This window comes from Passer domesticus, chromosome 12, assembly GCF_036417665.1.
Source record: "Passer domesticus isolate bPasDom1 chromosome 12, bPasDom1.hap1, whole genome shotgun sequence".
In the NCBI taxonomy this organism is placed as follows: domain Eukaryota; kingdom Metazoa; phylum Chordata; class Aves; order Passeriformes; family Passeridae; genus Passer; species Passer domesticus.
This window is the reverse complement of record NC_087485.1, coordinates 11178996-11200201: the sequence shown is the minus strand read 5'-3', so window position 1 is coordinate 11200201 and position 21206 is coordinate 11178996. Positions and strand designations below refer to the sequence as shown.

Below are 21206 nucleotides of genomic sequence, written 5' to 3'. Positions count from 1 at the left end.
GATATTGAATCCTCAGTTTTACTCTCAAAAACTTATCTCTGCAATTCCAAATGGTTTGATTACATGGTGCATGAATACAAGAGAGAGAGAAAGGCTGGTAAGGTACTTATTTATCTGATGTTACAGCTCTTTTCACACATCCAAACACTGGATTAAGTTTAATTCTCATCCTGACATACTCATTTTTTACTTTAGCTGACTCACTTGTGGGTCCATTCACCCAAAATTTGTTGAGATTGCACCTTACAACATTTGTTTTTAGCAGTCTGTAGAGTATAATGTAACTTTCAAATGCAAGGTTTATTTTAGCTGAGCTCCTAGTATGCCTGCAGAAGTGCATACTCCCTTCCTCAAGATGTTGAAAAAATCTTGTAAAAATTATGAAATACTTATAAGTAGATGAAATATGAAAAAGAACCAGGTTTGGGAAATTTTCAGGGACCAATATTCTCATGTTAGTATTGTCCCACCTACTACTGCTGCCTTAATAAGTGTCACTTCTGAAGAAAAGCAAGATGAGCACTACAGAGGTTAGTTTTATGTATTGGAGACAAGTCACCAAGAGATGCATCTTCCTTAATGTTCCAGGATCTTTTTGCACTCTCAGTAGTTAACTGGGGTTTGGCAAATCCTAACAGCTGAGTGTTTAACCACTGCATTTTCCTGTGTGCTTCTGTCTGTATACAATGTAATTAAGAGTTTTTGCCTTCCATATTCCAACCTGTTATTATCAGCCACTGCTGTAAAGACAAAATCTGCCTCCCACGTGGCTTCTTTCAATGCACCACGAAACTGAGCACTGGTTGCTAGCAGAAACAGGGGTTGTAGTGTGGGAACCAGCCAACCTTTCCCAGCGTCACATCAAACACAACATTGGGTGGCCACTGGCAGGTTTCTCGTGTTAAAAGAAGCCTGCCACGTAGATAATAAAATGCTGAAACCCATTAATAATATTCCCACTATTATCTCCAGGTAATGACTGTCAAATGAATGACCACACATTTGGTAGATGAAGGTCCAGGGAATATTCCACAATGCAGCTGCTTTTTAGAAGTCCTGTTTGCAGAACACAGGATGACTACAACATAGTTGAATATTCCCAGGCAACTCCTGATTCTCTAGATAGATACTTGTAATTCTATAATATATTAATGCCTAAGAAATATTATTCTTAAGTAGTTTGACTTTTTGTAAATGTAACAAATTTTCCAATGCAAGAAATAATGCCCTTTGATCTGTTTTAAGATTACAGTAACCAATAACATTAAAAGTCATTAAAAATTACTTTGAAAACAATAAATAATACCATAAAAATGGACCAAAATATTTAAATATATGTGAATTCCATCAATACAAATCTAACAAGTAAAATATTATAATTTCAAAAGTTATAGTATTTTGAAATTGAAATATTGAAGTTATGGAAATAAATTGAAATAAGTTCAAACTAAACTCATGTGCAAATACTCATACTGGTTAAAAAAATTAAATACACAAACTTTTATTCAAATGTTACTTCCTTATGGAGAAAATTTGAAAAAAATCCCACAGAAACCATATAATGTAACACGAAAAAACGGTGCTCAGCACACTCAAAGAAACAGGCTCTGTATCTGACTCAAAATCAGTTTTTGGCTTGCCTCTCAAGAACATGAAAGGCTTTTTGGAGAGCCATAGAGTGATCATCAAATATTTAGTACCTGCAAATGCATGAATTAAGAGTGCAATCCCAGATGATAGTCTGGCTTTCAACCCTCTCCTTAAAGCTGAGAGAATAGTCTCATCTTTGAAATACCATTTATTTCTTTTCCACTTACCTTCAGAATAAAATCTCCTAATCCACTACAGGAAAGCAAACCTCTCTTCCATTACTGAGGTTGCTTCCACAGTTATAATCCTTTTACGCAATATTTCCAAGGTAATTTTTAATTTTACATACAAATCACGCTAACTTCTGTCAACACTGCCCAGAATCTTATTTCCTACTTTCACACTTTCAGTTTCTTACATGAAAAGGGCATAAAATATAAAGCTGTGGCACTGCAAGGACAATCTTGAATAACCCTGCACCAAGACCTTCCCGGTGAGCCTTCAGCAGAAATGTGCTCCACAGTTTGTGCTGTTTCTCTCTCTTTTTTGTTTGATTCCTCCTAGAGGGAACTGTGGGGTGAGAACATCCCCGTGCTGCTCTGTAGATTCAGAGGATGCAGAGCCTCAGCCAGGGCAGGTTTTTGTTCAGAGGCTGGGAAACTGGGCCAGTGTCTGTTTGTCAAACTGGCCTGTACACTGCCATGAAGTGCTAGAACAGCCTCCTCCACCTCACGCAGTATCATCCGTGGCATAAAGCAATGCTCCTTGTGGGTGAGTTTGGCCAACAGCAAGCTGAGAGCTGGCAGGGATCAATAGAAAATATTTTTGCCTGTTATGGACTGGATTCTATAAACATCAATGCTATTAGCTCACCAAGATTGAAGACTCTTCAAACTGCAGCTTCAAACACCAGCAGAAATAAATATGTACATTTTTAAACTTGACCTCATAAACATGTGCAAGAGCTCAACATTTATCTCAATACATCATGAACACTGTAAAAATATTGTCCAGATTAATCTGTTACTAATTCCAGAGAAAATCAAAAGCAGAACACTGAAGCAGTGGAGATATTATTCCAAATTATGTCTCTGAATAAGACAATAATTTGCATACAGCTTCATTGTGTGGCTTTTGCACATTGATAATGCTGCAATGAAGATTTCAAGACACTAAAACAGAAAAAGGAAGGATAGCAGCTATGAGACTCCCCATCCCTTAAAAAAACATTCCTCTCTATTTATCTGTGACACAAGAACAATCTCAATTCAAAATAAAATTAATATATATACAATATATTTTAATGACATTTGAGGAATGCTAATCTGTAGTAAACCATCAAGGACTGAGGTATTGCTATTGGAAAAAAAAAAAAAAAGTTGTTCTAAAATATAAAAAATGTTTTGGGTCTTTTTCTCTCTCTTTTTTTTTAATACATCAGCATTATGCTGTATGTTCTATCCAGAACAGACTGTTTCCCTAACCATGGAAATGGTTACTATAATTGTACTCTTGAGTAAGAATGAGCCTCTGCAGGAGCTGACCCATGAAGGTCTGCAGAATACTTGAGGGCAGCAACAGTGTAAACTTATGTTGTTGTAAACATGGCCCTTAATCCATCAAAAGGAAAACATATGGATTCCATCTTTATTTATTTCTACAACAAGTCAGAGTCATCATGACATCTTTAAATACTTTGAATATTAGCGTGCTGACTTATGAACTAAAAAAGGCAAAACTTGACTCTATTAAAAGAAAAAGCCTCTTTTTTTGGCTTATTGCTCAACAAAAAGCAGAGTGTTCTAAACACTGCATTAAAATTAATAAAGCTGTTTTGAAAAGTCCTGTATTTCAATATTATTACAGCTGCAATAATTAAGAATTTGGCTACAACTCCGAGTCATGGAAATCCATCAATCTACATAGATTTCATTTACTAAAGCTTCTATATATATGCAAATTCTTTTAAAGTTTGTCTAATGGAAAAAAGACACTTGGTGAAATCCTATGCATGAAGCAGTAATGAACATACACAACAAAGGGAAAAAACCCTCAGTGGATGATACTGACCATATTTTATCCAATAAATATACAATACGACTACTGAAGGTAAGGATAAAATGATATTTTAACATGGACTCTTAAATAGAAAGCAAAATATATGACTGAAGTGGCCATTTACTAAAGTATCACTCTTTTTGAAATGTAATAGTGCGTATCTGACGTGACCAGTTGCTGTTAATGTTAGCAATTTTCTTACTGTTTCAGACCAATTTAATCAGAGTTGTTACAGGTTTTCCTTCCCCTGCCTTGGCTAAGCTTCTTCTCTCTCTTTCTTACCAGCACTCGTATTCCTGGGGCTGTGCAGTGAGTCAGTTCTAGCAACTGAAATGGATAAAATACAAGCATATTAAAAAAAACCCAAAAAAACCCCAAAAAAACAACAAATTTTTGTTTGTCTCAGCTTCCCAAACCATATTACTGTCTTTAAGGGCAGCAAACATGTCAGGATAGGAGGAGGGCAGGACCATGAACTAAAAGCTCTAAAGATTCAATCATAAATCAACCCCTGCATTTGTGTACTCAGAAAAGAGACAGGGTAGAAGTAACATCAATGTCTTTCTGTTGGCCCTAAAACTTCGGTCTGTGCCCATTAGCAAATATGAGGGAAAAGGGAGAGAATTTTAACATGTGGGACAATGGAGATGGACACACGATGGAGTGTGTGTGTGTTTGGTGCTCATTTGCTCATATATCCAAGGCAAATAAATATGTATTCAACTTGAAGAGAGAAACCTAAGAAATTATAACAAAGATTCTTAAAGCTGTTTCTTAATAAGATATTTGGCATCAGTTTGTAAAAAGAAGTACATAAATACAAAGAAAACCCCAACAAACCAAAAAAAAACCCCAAAAAAACCCCCAAGTAACCCCCCCCCCCACTACAATTTTACACTGTCTGTGCAGAACATCCCGTGGTGGGCCAGTGAGGTCCTGTCAGTGTCAACACGGCTGGGAGACAATCCTATCTGGAACTCTGTGTCCAGCACAGGTCACCTCACTGTGAGAGAGACTGGGAGAAAGGAAGGGAATTCAGGGCAAAGCAAGGAATGTTGTATAGTCAAGGGAAAGAGATTTATGAGGAAAGATTTAAAAGAGGTAACAGACTGGCCAAAGAACGAGCAGGTAGGGGATATGAGGCATTGTAGCAGTCTATAAATATTTCAAGATATAAACACACAAATACGACAAAAGAATTATCTAATGACGTTCATGGAATATAACTAGGAGTTAGAAGATTAATGTAAAAAAAGGAAAAATGTAGGTTACATATCAGGAAAACTTCTTGAAAGTAAGATACCTTAAAGTGGCTGAAGAAAGGAAATGATGTGTAGATCCTCTCTAGTATCCAGAAAATTTTGCATCAAGATGAAATAATGCGCTAGCAAGTATACCATGGACAAAATGCTTGTATTTACATGGAGAAAAGAAACTAAAATATCTTTAGTCTCAATAAAGTAATCTTAAATTTATTCAACGTTAATTCACTTTAAAAACAAATAATCATATTAATTTCCAATATTCAGGTGGCATTAACATTACATAACTAAAATCTTTCTACAGGTTAATAATTTTTAGATAGTAGAACTGTTTGGAGGTTTAATTGTCATTACTGTAAATGTGATGACTAAACAGATTTTGTGTATAAACAGTAAACAGGCACTTTTTTCAATCTAATTTGGAAAATTTTTAAATTGTAATTCATAAAATATTTTAGAAAATTGCTTATTTATTCCAGCATATCAGTAAAAGATTGTGGCATTATCTGTCCTACTGTCCAAAACGCAGCATAAATTACAGCTTTTAAAATTCTTCTCTATTTTCCTCATTAGGGCTATTTAATTCAAACAAACCGTATATTTATATTGATATAAAATTACCTTTATAAATTTTCTGGTGTGTTTTTGCTTACATAGAAAATTTATAACTTTAAAAGAATTCTTTGAAACATTCCCAGGAGTCATATGTATTATTATAACAAGTAAAATCCATTCTCCCTTATATTACTCTTTTACCAGTTTGAATAGAAAGTATTGTTTAAATCCTGCTTTAAACCATAAAAAGTTCCAGTTTAGTAAAAACTCCTCTAATTTTAAACTAGCTTATCTGTCCTAAAATAATGGTATTTAATATCTAAATTTTTCTGTTTCTTGAATAAGAACACCAGGAAAAATCCACCATTCCCTTAAATTCATTCTTAAGTTTTCTGGTCTAATTTCATATACTTCTATTAGGGTTTTTATTAATCATCACACAGAAAGTTTGTTAGTTAAATCTATTATAACAACATTGAGTCAACATGATAGGAGATATGAAAATTTGCAAATGTGAGCAGTAGCACTACAGAAAGAGCTACTACATTCTGCAATTTCATCCTTGAGACTAAAATATTATTTACCTTTCTCTGCATGTCTGGCTACTCAAAATCAAGTTGATAAAAGTTCTTAAGTTGTCTTAGCTAATTAATGAAGGATGGGTGCATGCATGGCTATGAGCATGCACGTGTAGCTACTAGGGAAAAACTAGAAAGACTTGAGAAATTTCTCAAAATATTTGTCTGTGTGCTTTCTTAGGGCCCAGTCCAACCCAAACGAGGCTCTGTGGCTGTTGGCCACGGGGAGCTCAGTGAAGTTCCTGTGCGAGGAATTCCCAGCAAAGCCAGCTCTGCTCTCAGCTGGAACCTGCCTGGCTGCTGAGCTGCCTCCAGTGGGGTGTCCCAGGGGAAATCCTTCAGCCAGCTGCACAATGAGAGCCACAGAGCTCTGACAGAGGCAACCCTGAGCTGAAAAAGTCACCAGGTTCTTTAGGAAGGTCACACGTTGTTTTATTTGTTGCTCAGGTTCTGATGATTTCGCTGGGAATCCTTTTATGCAACTTGAATTTTTTTTAAACACATCCGTGTGAAATAGGTGGAGGAATTGTGGTTTTCCAACTTGGTAACAGCAAGAGAAAAGCTGATGCCAGAAGAAAGCTCAAAAAAGCTGCTCTCAGGAGAAAGCCTAAGAAGCTACAAAATTCCTAGACACATCACTTCTTAGAAGAAATACAGTGCAGTCTCATGTATGCACACTGTATGTGCACACATGTACACAAATGTGTGACAAAGGGATCACAGATTATATTTAATATATTATTAAGTGCTATCATACGCATGAATAGGATTTTATATTTTATGAGAGGTGATCAGTCATTTGGACAATGAAAATTATTTAATATAACAATAAACTGATTAGTAAAATATAATATTATTATATATACAAATGCCTATTTTGTTCATATGGCAAATACATTTTTTTCTGAAAGTATGATAGCATAACTTAGGTTATAATGTAAATGTGGTATTACACTGCAGACATCATCAGAATCACATTCACATATATTGCATTTTTTTGTTCAAATAAGAGCACTTAACACAAACCCCAATATTCTGTTACTAACCTTTAAAATTAATTGTGCTCCACAAGTGATTTGAAGTTGAAGTATAACATGATACACATCTAAAATAAATATTTTAGCAGTTCTGTGATAATGACTTCAGTTAAAATGCAGTTAATAATTTGCCATACCCTCTGGCTTACAGTTTGATCTCCCATATGTTTCAGGCTGTCTCTCCTACAGGACAAAGCACATAACCCTTCCTCAGCCCCTGACTGGAGACCACAGCCTCAGTGAATCACTGGTTTCTACCACAGTAGATGTGTGACATTCAGTTTCTCAGTCTCATAAAATCTCTCATCAGCAGTCTTATATTTAGATGTGGTGAGATTTATCTGCTGTTGTAGAAACAAAAAGCATAAATACCTGAAATCCAAGAAGGATCAAAACAGGAGTCTGTGAGAACTTTACCTAACACCAAGAACGTGTTATGTATACTGAAGATAAAAATTAAAAACATAAATAACTTTTCCTTATAAAGACAATGTACTTGTTTGCATCACCATTTCAACAATATTTCTCCTTTACTCTGCTTTTACCATGCTGAACTGAAATATTAGTACTTTATAGTCTCTTTCATTCCATAATTATTGCAGTTCAATTATGCTCTTGCATATGTCAGGTACACTGCAGTCTAATTTAATCTTCATTACACATTGCCATATTGCAATTATACATGCTATCAGAGTGTTAACACATATTTAAACCTGTTATTCCTTTGTCACTGATTTACAAAGAGGTACCTGAAAAGAAGCAGATGTCATAATTACGTGCTTATGCAGCTCATTTTATACTAAGTCTCAACGTAAATTGCAGATGAGCAAGGCATGTCCTGAAATTAATGTAGTGATAGTACACTAATGCTGTGATTCATTATGGTTTGTCAATGTGCTGCACTTCTGGAATGTGTGATAAAATTATATTAATACTGCACGGTAATGAGATTAATGAATTTGTACATGGGGAAGAATAATGGTTCCCTTTGTTAGACTATTGAAAAAATAACATATAGGTAATTAAAAAGAATTAGTCAAACTCCGTACAACCCCATTTATATTAAATTAATTTGTCTGGTTTCATTTCTAATAATTGATCACTCGCTGTAAATTATAAAGCAATCTTCAACCATATGAACTACTACTGTAGGAAGAGAGTTTCCAGAGTATTATGAACCATCAAGGTGGTCCCTGTGGGTTCATATTAATTAAGGTTTAACAGTTTGGAAAATTGTAGCAATATTTTATGATTCATGTAATTAAACTCTGTAACGAAACGTCACAACCGCTAGTTATATCTGTGCCTATGATTTATATCTTACCCTTATTTCAAAGGAAGCAGAAGTAATGAAATATTCTTAAACACACAGACAATCAAAGGAAAAATACACTGGTTGTTTTTAGTGTTGCTAACTAATCACATTAGCATTTCATTGCCTCTACTTCAGGCACTAATGGCCACCATCAGACTGTGCAAATTAGATTAATTTAATATTCAACATCATAAGCTTTTTCAATAAAGTCTTGATTCTGATCTCCGACTCGTTTTTCTCCTCTGTAATTCCACTTATTTCAATTTAATTTTCTCCTCTTTTCTGTACCAACAGTGCAGAATCTAACCCCTTCCTTCTTTGGTTCTCTGATACAGTTAATACTAGATAGCACAAGCTACTTCTGTAAATTTGAAGTCACAGATCTTCTAAAAAAAACAGAACTGCAGTCTAATGTGACTGATGCTGAATTTCAGACACTCTGTATAAAATTGAAAGACTGTTTGAAAATGGGTTCTCTACTGTAAAATATTCCTGCATAATCTGTCATATTCAGTCATTTAGACAATTAATGTTCTTGAGGTATTGCTTTTCTTTGCCTGTTCCTGAAGTTTATCACTTTTAAATTTTTGTTACTAAATATTAGCACTGAAGAGAAACTTTTAAAGTGAAGTTTTGTTGCCAAATAAAGGTGAAGAATTTGCCAGAAAGCTTTAATTTTGATTTATTTCTTGAATCTAAAAAGCATGTTTTAAAAGCTGTGCAAAATTGTTAGCACTCTCAGCACAAAAATCAACTTCTTTTTCATTTAATGATATCCTATGGTACACTGGTTCTTCGATGCCCAAAAACTACAATGTGTCCTGCTGTGTGTCACTTGTAATTGATAGCACATCCTGCTCGGTGTGGCTCTGAGATTGATAGTAGATGGTGGATCAATCAAGCAGGGAGATGTCTAAATTCTAGAAATTTTCCAAAATAAAGACAGTTCTAACAAATCCAATACTAGGTTTGAGACTAATACAAATGCAGGGATCATGAATTTAAAAAACCCAACAAAACAGCTTTCAAGGTTATATTTGAATTATTATTATACTTATATTTCAAGTTTATTTCTATACCCAAATTTAAGCTAGAAAGCAAAACTTTGTCTTTAAATAAATGTTTGGTTGTTGGTTTGTTTTTTTTTTTTTTCTCAAATTCTAAAAATTTCCCCAAAAAAAGCTTTTACCTTTTATTTTTCAGGCTGAGGGATATGTCACAGCTATCTCAGCTTGTGAGCTGGGGCTTGTGTAGAGAGAGCACATGGCTTGCATTGTGTGCCATGTACTCTGATGTGCTTTGGGAATTAATAGGATTCTTCTGCTTCTACAACAATGCAAAACTTGGTTTTCTGGTAGAAATAGTATCTGTTCTCAATGATCTTTGTTCTCAGATATCACAGTAATGGGCATCAAATAAGTACCAGAGAAGAACACTGGTTAGTGCAAATGAGCAACAAATGTAAGGCTTGAAGTGAGACCACAGAAATTTGTCTAATTGACCTGCAGGCTCCAAGCTCAACTCTGATTGTATAAGGGCATAATGCACCAAGCAGTCGTTGTGAGTCTCTGGATGAAAGAGTGTGGAAACCCAGGGCAGCCCCTGTCCTAGGGACATTGGGTCCATTCTGTAAGGTGACAGAAATCCTACAATTCCTCTATGTGCATTTTGAACCCAAATGGGGAGGGATCCACAGAAATGGTGTCTCATTCTCTGCCATCTTTGCCAAAAGCCTGTTTCCTCTCAGGAAAATCAGTGACTGCCTCTCCAAACTTGTAAATTACTATCTTTAAAAGGTACAGTATTCTTATTCCATCTTTGAATTCCTCACCTTGCTGTTTTTTCCTTCCTATTCTGTCTCTGATAAATGAGTTTCCAGTTCAGATATAAGCACCCCTGAAATGTGTTTTAGCCAAGTAAATAGAAATATACACCATAATTACAGGGGGGAAAAAATTACTCTCATCTGTTGGTATTCACATTCCAGCTTTAATTTTTGTGAGTTGGTTGGTTTTCCCCTCTGTATTATTACACTGTCTTTTTCCTGGAAGTAGAATTTAGCCTAGGGTTTATAGGTGCAATAGATAACAATTCTATCCTAATCTAGTTATGACAGATTTAATATTAATGGGACTAAGAGGAAAATCAGTTTCCTGACAAATGATGATAAAGTGAAATCGTTAAGCAATAATAAAAATCAACATGCCATATCACGTCACCAGTCATTCAAAAGTGACAAGCAGAAACAATCTGCTGAGACAACATCCAACCACAAGCATAATCACATTTATGATTTAATTCCCATTTAACATCAATCACATCAAATTAATAACCACTCTCAAAGAAAATTAAATCCTGAGTGTATTTTTCCTTTAAAGTGTTATGATCAGAGAAGAAAGTCCTAATTAAATCTTAAACCAACGACATGTTTTATACATGTGACACCTGTAACTTGGCCAGCATTGTGAATTGGCCCCATGTGGATTTTCATCATAAAAGAAACTGACAATCCCTTCTAGCAGCTGCCATAAGTTTGATTAACGTGTAGCATATCCTTTTGTGAAAGTTCTTGTAAAGATTTTCCATTACTTTAATGACTGTGAAGCCATTTTGATTTAGGAAAATACCAGGCTATGATGATTAGTGTTCGACATGCAACTCTGAGACAAAGCTACAAGCCAGTGTTTATGCTGCTCTTCCTATGAGTAGAGTGTTTGTCAACACCAGACATCCTGCTCATACCTTATTTCATTTTCCCAAGTGACTTATTCAACTGCTAAGGGCAGTATAAAAATAACTTTTCTAAGTTACTGTTGTGGTTTAACCCCAGCCAGCCACTAAGTCCCACACAGGTGCTTGCTGCCTTACTTAGAGCATTCTGTGATTAGGATTCGCAGGAATTCTGCACATACTAAACCAGAATTTAAACTTTTCCACTTGATGCAACTCCCAATCACTTAAAAAACTGAGAGTGGCATATGAATGCAGCTACTCATTTTCTTCTATAAAAGTGAGCCTGGAGACCTCAGGACATAACTTGATACCCAAACTGTCTTTCAGTGGTGCAGCAGACTCTGCTGGAAACAGCCATGTACAAACCAGTGCAGGATTCTGTCTTTCCCTAGTATTTGGTATGTCACCTCTCCAACTAGCAGAGGATTTGGGTACGTGACAGAAAAGCTCACCATCACTGTTTCATACAACTGTGCCTTACAGGAGACACTAATTTAAATATACAGCAGACAAAAGTATAGAAGTTTAGGAAAAAAATTAAAAAAAAAATAAAGTACTGAAGATGCTCTTGGTGATCATGTGATCATGCTCTTGTCTTTTTTTTTTTTTTAATTTCAAACCATAGTCCACCCATTTAAAGTTTCCTGGTGTAAAATAGAGGCTGGTACTCCTGTACTTCCTATGTGCCACAGTGAAATAGTTCTTTATTTAAAGATGAAATTGCAGGAGAACTCTCCCCCATGAAAACTTTTTCCTTCCCATTCATGAAAGCAGAAACTTGGAAGAAGAATATATTTTGCAAAAAATGAATCAAGTGCAATAGTTAGTATGTACTTAATACATTCCTTTAATAAGGTTCAACAAGGGAATATAGTTTTTTTCAGGGCCACAGATTCTGACCTAAGACAAACAAAAGTCAGTCTCAATAAACCAAAAAACATACAACATATCCTTGAAACTAGTCTTTGCAAATCAGAGTCCTATGATGACAACCAATTCCTTCTTGCCTTTTAAATCATAGCATAATAGAATCTTATAATATGCAAGTCTGTTATTAGAGATTCTGCTGAAATATTCAGGGCTAAGTCAAGATGTGAAGACACCTTTTTGATACATAATATTGGCAAACAGTCTCTCCTATGCCTTACAGCAAGAAAAACAATCTTGCTGCAGCTGTTGTGTTTATTATAAAAATCATGCTATAAAAGTGTTAACAGAATACAAATTGAAGTATTTTTATTTAAACCTCTCAAATTGAGAGGCACATTTCCTCACAGGATTAGGCGATCTCCAAGGCCTATTGTGGATATCTGGCATAAATTGCTTAATTCATTCTCATTTAAAAGTTTCCCGAAGTGTCAAGCCCAGATTAAAATGCACTTTGTCACTGAAGGTGAGCTTGTGAGTCCCTTCAGTATACCAGGAAACTCACATGTGCAGTTCCAGCATCTTCCCAGGCCCTGGAGTGGAATGGCTGCACAAGTCATTATCTATCCCTCTCAGACTTCTCAACAACTAGCCATAGCATGAAAACTACACAGCAAAAGAAAAAAGATTCCCACATTCTGATCATAACCACAATATTTTTTTCACTTGAACTAATGGCTAATAATTTGAAATAATAAAGTGTTTCCATGCATAGCTGGAATTCAAAAATATTGCATCTCTGCCATTGTGCATTTTTGCACATATATATGCATCTGTCTTCCCACATCTGCATAGATTGAAACAGAATTAGGAAGAACTGGTGGAGATCCTGATATATGAGCTTTAAATCATCAGCCATATATAGAAATGGAATGGTCACTGAAAGCATTTGAGTACACAGAATTTCTGTCTCATAGGAAAAACTTAGGTCTCAAGTGAAAAGTATTCTGCATTCACAGCTCAGGGTGAGCAGCCCTCCTCTGGGTCCAGTGCAGCAGGCTAATTTGCTCTGCCAGCAGCTTTATTATGTAAGAAACTAAGCTTTGCACTTTGCAAACTATTTTACCATTCTTTTATCTATACATACATTTTGTCTAAACTAGATTTAGAACTAAAGTTCTTTTTTTTTTTAAGCTCAGCTGGCCCAGTCCTAGTATGGGCTGGCAGCAAGGAGTGTTAACCAAAGTCTCAGAAGGGGTGGATCAGCACTTCCTCCCAGAGTTAAATGCAGGAAACCAGTCACATAAGCAGGAGGTTTGAGAGTATTAGCAGTGGTTTTAGGGGAAATTAATCTTGTACCAAGGAGTAAACCTACATGGTGAAAGCTGGATCAAAATAAAGCACTGTGCTAACAGTGCAAGCTGGACAACTTGTACTACCAGAGCAATTCTCAGGGCTGTCTTGAGTTTCACACAGATAAAAGCTTTAAGCCACCCATACCTAAATAATCCATCAGCTTTCCTGTCAGTTCCTTTCTCCTTTTATTCAATTCCTAAATACCAATGTTGTAATCTAAGATGCACACAGATATGACACATTCTGTTTTATCAAAAATTGCTCAACCTGACAATATGTACTAGACACACCCAAAGTTTGGGACCACTTTGAGCTTGCTGATCCTCTTGACTAACCAGGAACATACTTTATAGAGATTATTTCAATTTATTTTCTGAAGTGGTTTTATTTATATCTTGCTTTAGAGATTAAGACTTATTACAAGATTACTTTCATCAAAGATTGAAACTGTACAGATCACCTCACCAGATTTACATTAATGCTGCATAGGCAAGCATTTACAAATTTGCAGAAATGGGCCAAAGAAGGGAAACTTAACAGGTAAAGTTAATAACTTGTCTGCTGAACAACTTTCACTAGATGTCCCTTTGCTCACTGTACACGAAAAGCTTTAGAGGTCACCTGCATTCTGAGAACAGCAGTTAAAGATTTATATTTAATTCCTGCAGGATGTCTGCCTCTGGCCATGTTTTTTCATCAAGTAGAGCATGACTTGGAGGTTGTTATCTGTGCCCTGGTCCACTGCATCTTGCTCCTACTTTTTCCCCTTTTAGCAGGGTGTTTCTGACACTTGCCATATGCTCTGCTCTCACAGGGTAGCTGTGTCTGCAGCGAGCATCTGACAATAGAGCTGGGCAGACTTTTGAATGAGTACTTGGTAGTTAGGTGCTGAGCTTATATTGACTGTTAGCAATTTCCCTGCCAAAATTATGCTTAAAAGAGACAATGAAATATGCTGTACCAATTGAATGACCTTGCTTTAAAGACATGTGGAGACAAGACAAGCCATAGTCAACTTTTAATCCTGCCTTTCATAAATAAATATAAAGAAAAATTATTGCAGAAAAATTTAGAAAATTATTCTTCTTTAAACACAAGCCTAATTACAAATGAGCATCAGCTATAGGCTATCAACTGATGCTGTTTATTACATTGATTATAACAGGGAATCCCTAGGGTTAGTTGATGAAATAAAGATTTAATCTGAGGGTAAAGCACAACAACAAAAATGTAGCCAATTGTAAACAATAGTATTCCAAGTCCAGCTGAGTCCATCAATATGAAAACAGAAGTTAACCTCATCCTTCCACTACTGTAAACATATTAGATGCTATTTATTGTGATTACATGTGTGTGGCCTGTTACAGCCTAAATAGGAACATTTTCGTGACTGAAAGACATAAACATCAGATAACTAACATCATTATTCCTATTTGATGGATAAATAACCTAAATATTAATTTTAATAGTAAGATTAGCAAATTGGAAAATCACCCACACCAAAATCATACCAATAATATCCATTGCTAATAAAATATTTTAATTATAAGAAGATTAAAAGTACAGGTGGGAATCAACAGGAGTTTATGTGTTGTCCTGACACATGTCATAAACAGATTTTATACAAAAAAGAAGACAGATTTTTCACCAAAGCAGAATGAGTCACAGTAATGGGAATAAAGGGGCTGAGCGGGCTCCTGGGCTGAGCTGGCTCCGCTCTTGGCTTAGCTTCACACTGTCCCAGTAACTTCTGGCCCTAGTGCCAACCTCAGCAGTGCTCCAGTTTCAGCCCCATGGATGCACAACTGGAATGAATTCTGCCATTCAGCTGTCACAGACACCCCTTACCAAATCTAAGAAAAAAGTGACTTTGGGGTTCCCTGTTCTGTGCCTGTACAAGACCTTTGCTTTGTCAACACTTGGCACCCCAAAATTTGACGTGTTACTTTTGGAGTAGTGCCAAGGGGTAGTGTCAAGACATTGCAAAGGACTGTGGTTAGAGAAGCTTTGAAAAAAGGCAAAAATCAGCTACCTGCCAGGTTATCCTTTACCCAACCCCTTCAAATTGTTCCCAGAGACAAGCACTGACATGAAGTGATCAGAACTCTGGATGTCTGCTCAAGAGGGGAAATCAGGAAGGGACATTGTCTGATTTGCAGTCTGAAACCAGGGCAGATTTACATTGCAGGAGTAGAGGCTGAGTCTTGGCTACAGCCTCACCATCTGAGTCTCCACTTCCACAAAGGCAGTCCTTTCATGTTTTGAAATTCATCTGGAAAAAAAGTTGGATTCCTTAGACATTTTGCTCCACACTGCTTTTTCCCATGCTGTTCCTCATTTCAAAGTAGTTCCTACTGCTATTATTTTAAACTTTTCTCAGTATTGCTTTTGCTCTAATATTTTAATAATGCGTGCATTTAATATCAGCCATCCTTAAGGGACTTTTCTTTTTCTGCACTGTTTTTCTTGACATTGTTATCATTACTGTAAGCATTGCTTTGAATAATCAAATGGTGGCCTGTAGACACTGAAAGAAGAAAGGTCAGATACTGTATATGACATATGATTTGCACATCCTTGAAAGGGAAATGAGTCATCTGCATAATACAAACAATAATCCAGTTTCATATGACTGAGATGCTAAAGATAAGATATGTTTATAAATGAATAAACTTCCTGATTATAGTGACATATTCCAGTGATTTTTTTTTAAAAAAATTGTGTAGCAACCTTTCACTTAAAAATAATGCTGAACACTGAAACTCAATGTCCATGTGATTCACAGCACAATGCATTTTTATTTTGTAGACCCTTCTTAAGCAGAAAAGCATCAGTGGCTTGTTGCTAATGGCTGAACCTCTCAGAAACACAAATTTGCTTTTCAGTGTGGAACAGAGCACTCTGCTTCCAAGTATTACTACATGGATATCACAAGAGCTCAGCACTCCTGTTTTGGCATGGGACCCATAAAAAATGACACTGTGTTCTAAAAGAGTTAGTAAAAGAAGAGGAATAGAAGTGAGCTTTATCAAACCAAGAAAACTAATATATTTTCTTTCATTTCCAGCTCTTCCCACATCATCCAGTAGTGTGAACAGATCCTCCAAGTAAATATCCTTCCAGCCAACCAGGTAAGGAATTAAATGTAGGAGCCAATCTTCTCAACACAGAAGCAGTGTCCAAATATTGTTATTGTCCCCCTCCTCCACCTATCAGCCCTGCTGGAGGACAATGCAGTGGAGGGGCAGAACCTGCCCAGAGTGGGCAGAGCCTGAGAAAGCCAAGCTGGCACAGGTCCCTCTCCTGTGCTCGTTCTGCAGAGCCCTGTCCCTGCACCACAGCTTGTTCACACAGGCCATGTCTCCCAGCAGATATCCCCAATTCAGCTGCTACAGAGGAGCTTCCAACTCGGGAAAAAACATGAAGAACATCACAGCCTCCCTTCCTGCTTTGCAATGCGTTTGGTGATCACTTTGGCTTGCTTCCACACTGCACAGCAGTTGAGAGTATTTGATCTTTGGCTAGGATACCTCACAGCCTTCCCCAGATGAAAAGTTCAACCCAGCTAGGTGATTAGGAGTCCATTTTGAAAGCACAGCAGGATAAAGAGCTCAGATTAAAATCAGAAATATTCCAAACACCACAGCTCTGAGAGGGCTGAAGTTGAAATTAAACATTGGAGTCAGCACAATACAAGAAATTCACAACCAACTGGTGTATATCTTGCATAATAAAAGTTTAACCACATATGTTCTTAATATACAGGGTAGAGACCCAAATATGACCTGGATAAATCCACTGTAATATGAACCAAAACCTTTGTTGTGTACCTTCAGCTTCATAATCTACACAGCTGAATCTTTGGAGTGCAGTGAGCTGAACCACAACAACAAATATCTCAATTTATCTGGTTAGTTGTTTACAAACAACTGATAATTATTTATGCTATCACTGCTGCTGTAATGTATTTTATCAGTTGCTGAATTTTTTTTCTTTTTGTATGGTTTTCAACTGTCATAAACCAGTACAACAATCTGTCAACATGAAATAATTAATAATTATTATGTGAGTGACTGATTTAGTCTGGAGAACATGAAAGGCCATGAAACCTGGAGTTTCCTGGTCTACATAGTGTGCACAAAGGAAATGAGCATAAGCAATCACTGTCAGCTGTTCTTGTAAGTAAGAATTGAATCATTTATCTGTCTGCATGTATACATTATCATCATCTCCCACTCCGAGGTAAGCCCTAATAGCACTTTATGGTTGCTACAAATATTTCATAAAAAATACTACTCATTCCTTTTGAGAAGAATAGGTGATCATGAACATATTTAACATAAAGTGGAAAGTTAAAAAATTTTATACTTTGGCTCAACAACACATTTAGGTTTTACACAGCTGAACATCAGCTCTAATTCAAATTGAATTTGCACAGTACAGTAATAATAATTTAAATTATTATTTCTTTGGTTCTTTACCTTTCTTTTGTGTTTTGCTTCCACTTGTTATTTTTTGTCCGGTATTAAACACCTGCAAATACATTCCAATGTTTTAGTACTTCAACTATTTTAGGTTTTATTTTACATCAGAATGCTGAATTTATGCCATAAATTTAATTTGTATCTGTGAAATAATTTAAACCAGTCATATGAGAGTGTCTTGTTCTAAGTTTACAGAAAAACTGCTTTTGATGTAAATGGAGACAGAGCATATACTTAAGGCAGTCACAATTGAATGTTTCATTCCACCTCAAAAGAAATATAAAAATCAAGGTAAAACCTGAAATCTTTTTTGAGCAATCACATGACTCAAAATTTCTGATTTACTTTCTGTGTGAGCAAGATAACATGCTAGTAGGCAGCAAAATAGTGTAGAGAAATATTTTCAGACTGTCATTATTGTAACACGTAAAGCTGTATTTATAATCAATTGTTTTGAACAGAGGCTAAGTCAGTTCCTGAAAAATTAAAAGACAATTTTGCTTTTCTCCTTGGGGAAATTACATTTAAATATACCTAATTATAAATGAATAATAATTATATATTAAATACAACATAATGAAGCATAAAGATGGCTAAATTGGTAGAATGATGTATAAATATGTGCTTTTGCATAGAATAAAGTAATACTTGCAAAGAAGTTAATTTTGATCAGGACGTTTTTATCTTGTGAAACTCAGGTCTTTTATTCAAATTAAGTATCTTTGAGCATGAGCCATCTGTGACAAGGTTTACGTGGGAACCTGTAAAATTCCTGTAGGCTGGAAGACAAGGGAGATCCTTTCCAGAACTGCATCCAGTGCTCCCAGTGACAGCATGGATGCCTCCTGGATCCCTCCATGGAGCAGTGCCTGCAGGCTCTGACTCACCCCAAGCATCCTCAACACAAGGACCAGCACAAGGGGAGTGGGACAGCCTGAGAGCACAAGTGGCAGTGTCTGCAGGTAAAGCCTTCCAGAACACCAGATTCAAACAGACTGGGGAAACTTCTCTTTCAGAATTAAATCAGAATGTGAAAAACCTCTCAATTCTCTCCCAAACTGATTCTACCACAGCCTGGTGGTTTGTTATACAGATGCAGCTAGAAAGGGTAAAAACATGAAAAAGCCACACAGAGTGCAAAAGGCAGGTGGAGGACACTTGGCACCGAGCATTCCTTTCCCCAGTCTCCCCTTTGGCTGGCAGGAGGTGCCCAGCACGTCCTGCCTCTGCTCTTCCCTGTGGGCACAGCCTGTCCTGGGAGCCCAGCTCTGCCCTCTCAGCTCTGCACAGCCAGAGCTGCACCCAGGGCTGAGACAGCTCCTGAACTGCTTAAAGAGCTCTGAACATTTTATCATGTTTCTCCCTTTCTCCATTCCTTGTACTATATTTGACTTTAAAAACTTTATAATTTAAAATTGAATTTATGGGTGTTTAATTGAGAAAAGTAACTTTAAACCCTTGGCATCGCTGGGGAAGAAACAGAGCACACATCCAAGCAGGCTTACTCCCAGACTGCTTTCAGGTACTTATTCCAATAGAATGCTAATAATTATGTTAAAAAGCTAATTTAAGAAATCCAATTTTTGGAAAATGGGTTTTCAAAGGGCACATTTAACAACTAGAGAAAGTTCGATCTGATTTCCCCATTAGAAGAGGAAGGAAAATCCAATTTTAATCTATTTTTGTTCTCTTAAAAAGATGATATATAGAAGTTACTTTGAAAATCATCGTTTCAAAGCAGAACCTAGTATAAGCATGTGCTAACTTGCAAAGTGCAATTAAACTCTTCCGATAATTCTGCCTGAAAAAATTAGCAGCAGTATTGAGAAGGCAAGTTGTTTTCAAAATGTCCATGGCAGAAATGCTTCTGTGTTAAGCCAGTATTGATTCTGAAACAATCTTACACATGATAAATGAGAACACATTTAGGAGAGGATTCAGTCATAAGAGCTCACAAATCAATCAGCTTGTCAACAGGCAGACCAAATTCAATTTTTATTCTTAGTAAACTCTTACTTGGTGGTAGGCCTTTGTTTACTTTGAAATTGCTTTACAAAGGAATGGGGGAGGAGGGGAAACATGGGAAAGACAAGCTTTCATCAACATATTAGAAGTTGGTATTTCATTTAGGGCTGGGACAGGGAAAATATGATTGTCCCTAGGATAACAAAAGTCTTATCTCCTGGGTGATCATAAACATTTGCTGATGTAATGTCTTTTATCTACAGCAGCATCTTATAATAGTTTTTTTACAGTAAGACACGGCATCACTAATTTGTGACACAGCACACTGCAATTGACATGTCATATTCTAAAGAAATAACCTGATGTAGACAATAGCTGAGGCATCTCTTGCCAAGTCATGCTATATTTCTGACAAGTAGTTTTCATTGTGTTCTGATAGCTCAAAATTAGAGTTGGAGTGAAATAGCATGACAAGAAAAGACACTAAAAAATCCCCAAGAACCTGTTCTCCAGAATTTGCAAACTTCTGGTCCTAAGAAACTTATCAACAGCAACCTTGTTGGAACATGAGAAGTTAGTGGAACACTTCCCATTTAACATAATTCAGTTATACAAGCTATTAGGGATTTTGCACTGACATCACTGCTTGATTTTTGAAATGTCAGTATTTCAGTCTAAAGAACCCAACCTGAGAGCTACCATGTGTTTGTGGAGGGATCTCCTCTGTCTGAGGCTGCTCAGGCACTTTCCCCCTGCCAGCCTAAAGATGACAGATTTTGCAGAAGAATGTAGCCTAAACAAAAAGCCAGAGTAAGGCAGCTGCTGGGCCTTACATGGAAAACTCCCTTAGCAGGAGTACGAGCCAAGTGTTATTGTACCAAAGCACCACAGAGAGCTGCACTGCTGGAACAAGGACAGATATTCTGAGTCATGAGTGATGCAAACATCTTCTGAGATTTCTCTTTCAGGATTAACTTTTGGAGAGCAGAAATCAGGATATTAACTATTCTTATTATTTTCTCCCTCTTCATTACAGTTAAAATGAGAAGTCGGAGACAAAGGTTTTATGAACATAGAACAGAATCTACTGGGGTTTTCTTCTCCACACACAATCTGGTCTTATGTCACAATTCTTCTCCTCATTACCTCATTTACCTTTAGATAATTATAAGAAAGTGACATCCTTCTAGTGCAATAGCTGATTTTCCTCACCCTTTTGGTTGATAAAACTAGAAATCCACCAGGCCCACATATTTCTGGAAAGTATATGCCCATTTGATTTTTTCATTTAGTCAATATTAATTATCTTCCTGCAAAAAGGATTTATGAAGCTGCTCATGGAAGAGACCTTGGTGTGGATTTAGCACATGTTGCCAAACAGACGTGATACAGAATTGACATTTTTT

General features: G+C 36.4%; 1 long non-coding RNA gene across 3 annotated transcripts in view; it reads right to left on the bottom strand.

Annotated features, from left to right (window-relative positions):
* LOC135279567 (uncharacterized) overlaps positions 1 to 21206 on the bottom strand; it is a 102681-nt gene that overhangs the window by 10591 nt on the left and 70884 nt on the right. For 2 of the 3 annotated variants that reach the window (XR_010346780.1, XR_010346781.1), the window contains exons 2-3: positions 4545 to 4663; positions 3931 to 3975 (exon numbers count right to left, since the gene is read on the bottom strand). This is a non-coding gene — a long non-coding RNA (uncharacterized LOC135279567). Of the gene's footprint in view, positions 1 to 1651; positions 2390 to 3930; positions 3976 to 4544; positions 4664 to 21206 lie in introns of those variants that run through there. The other variant, XR_010346782.1, reaches the window with a different exon arrangement.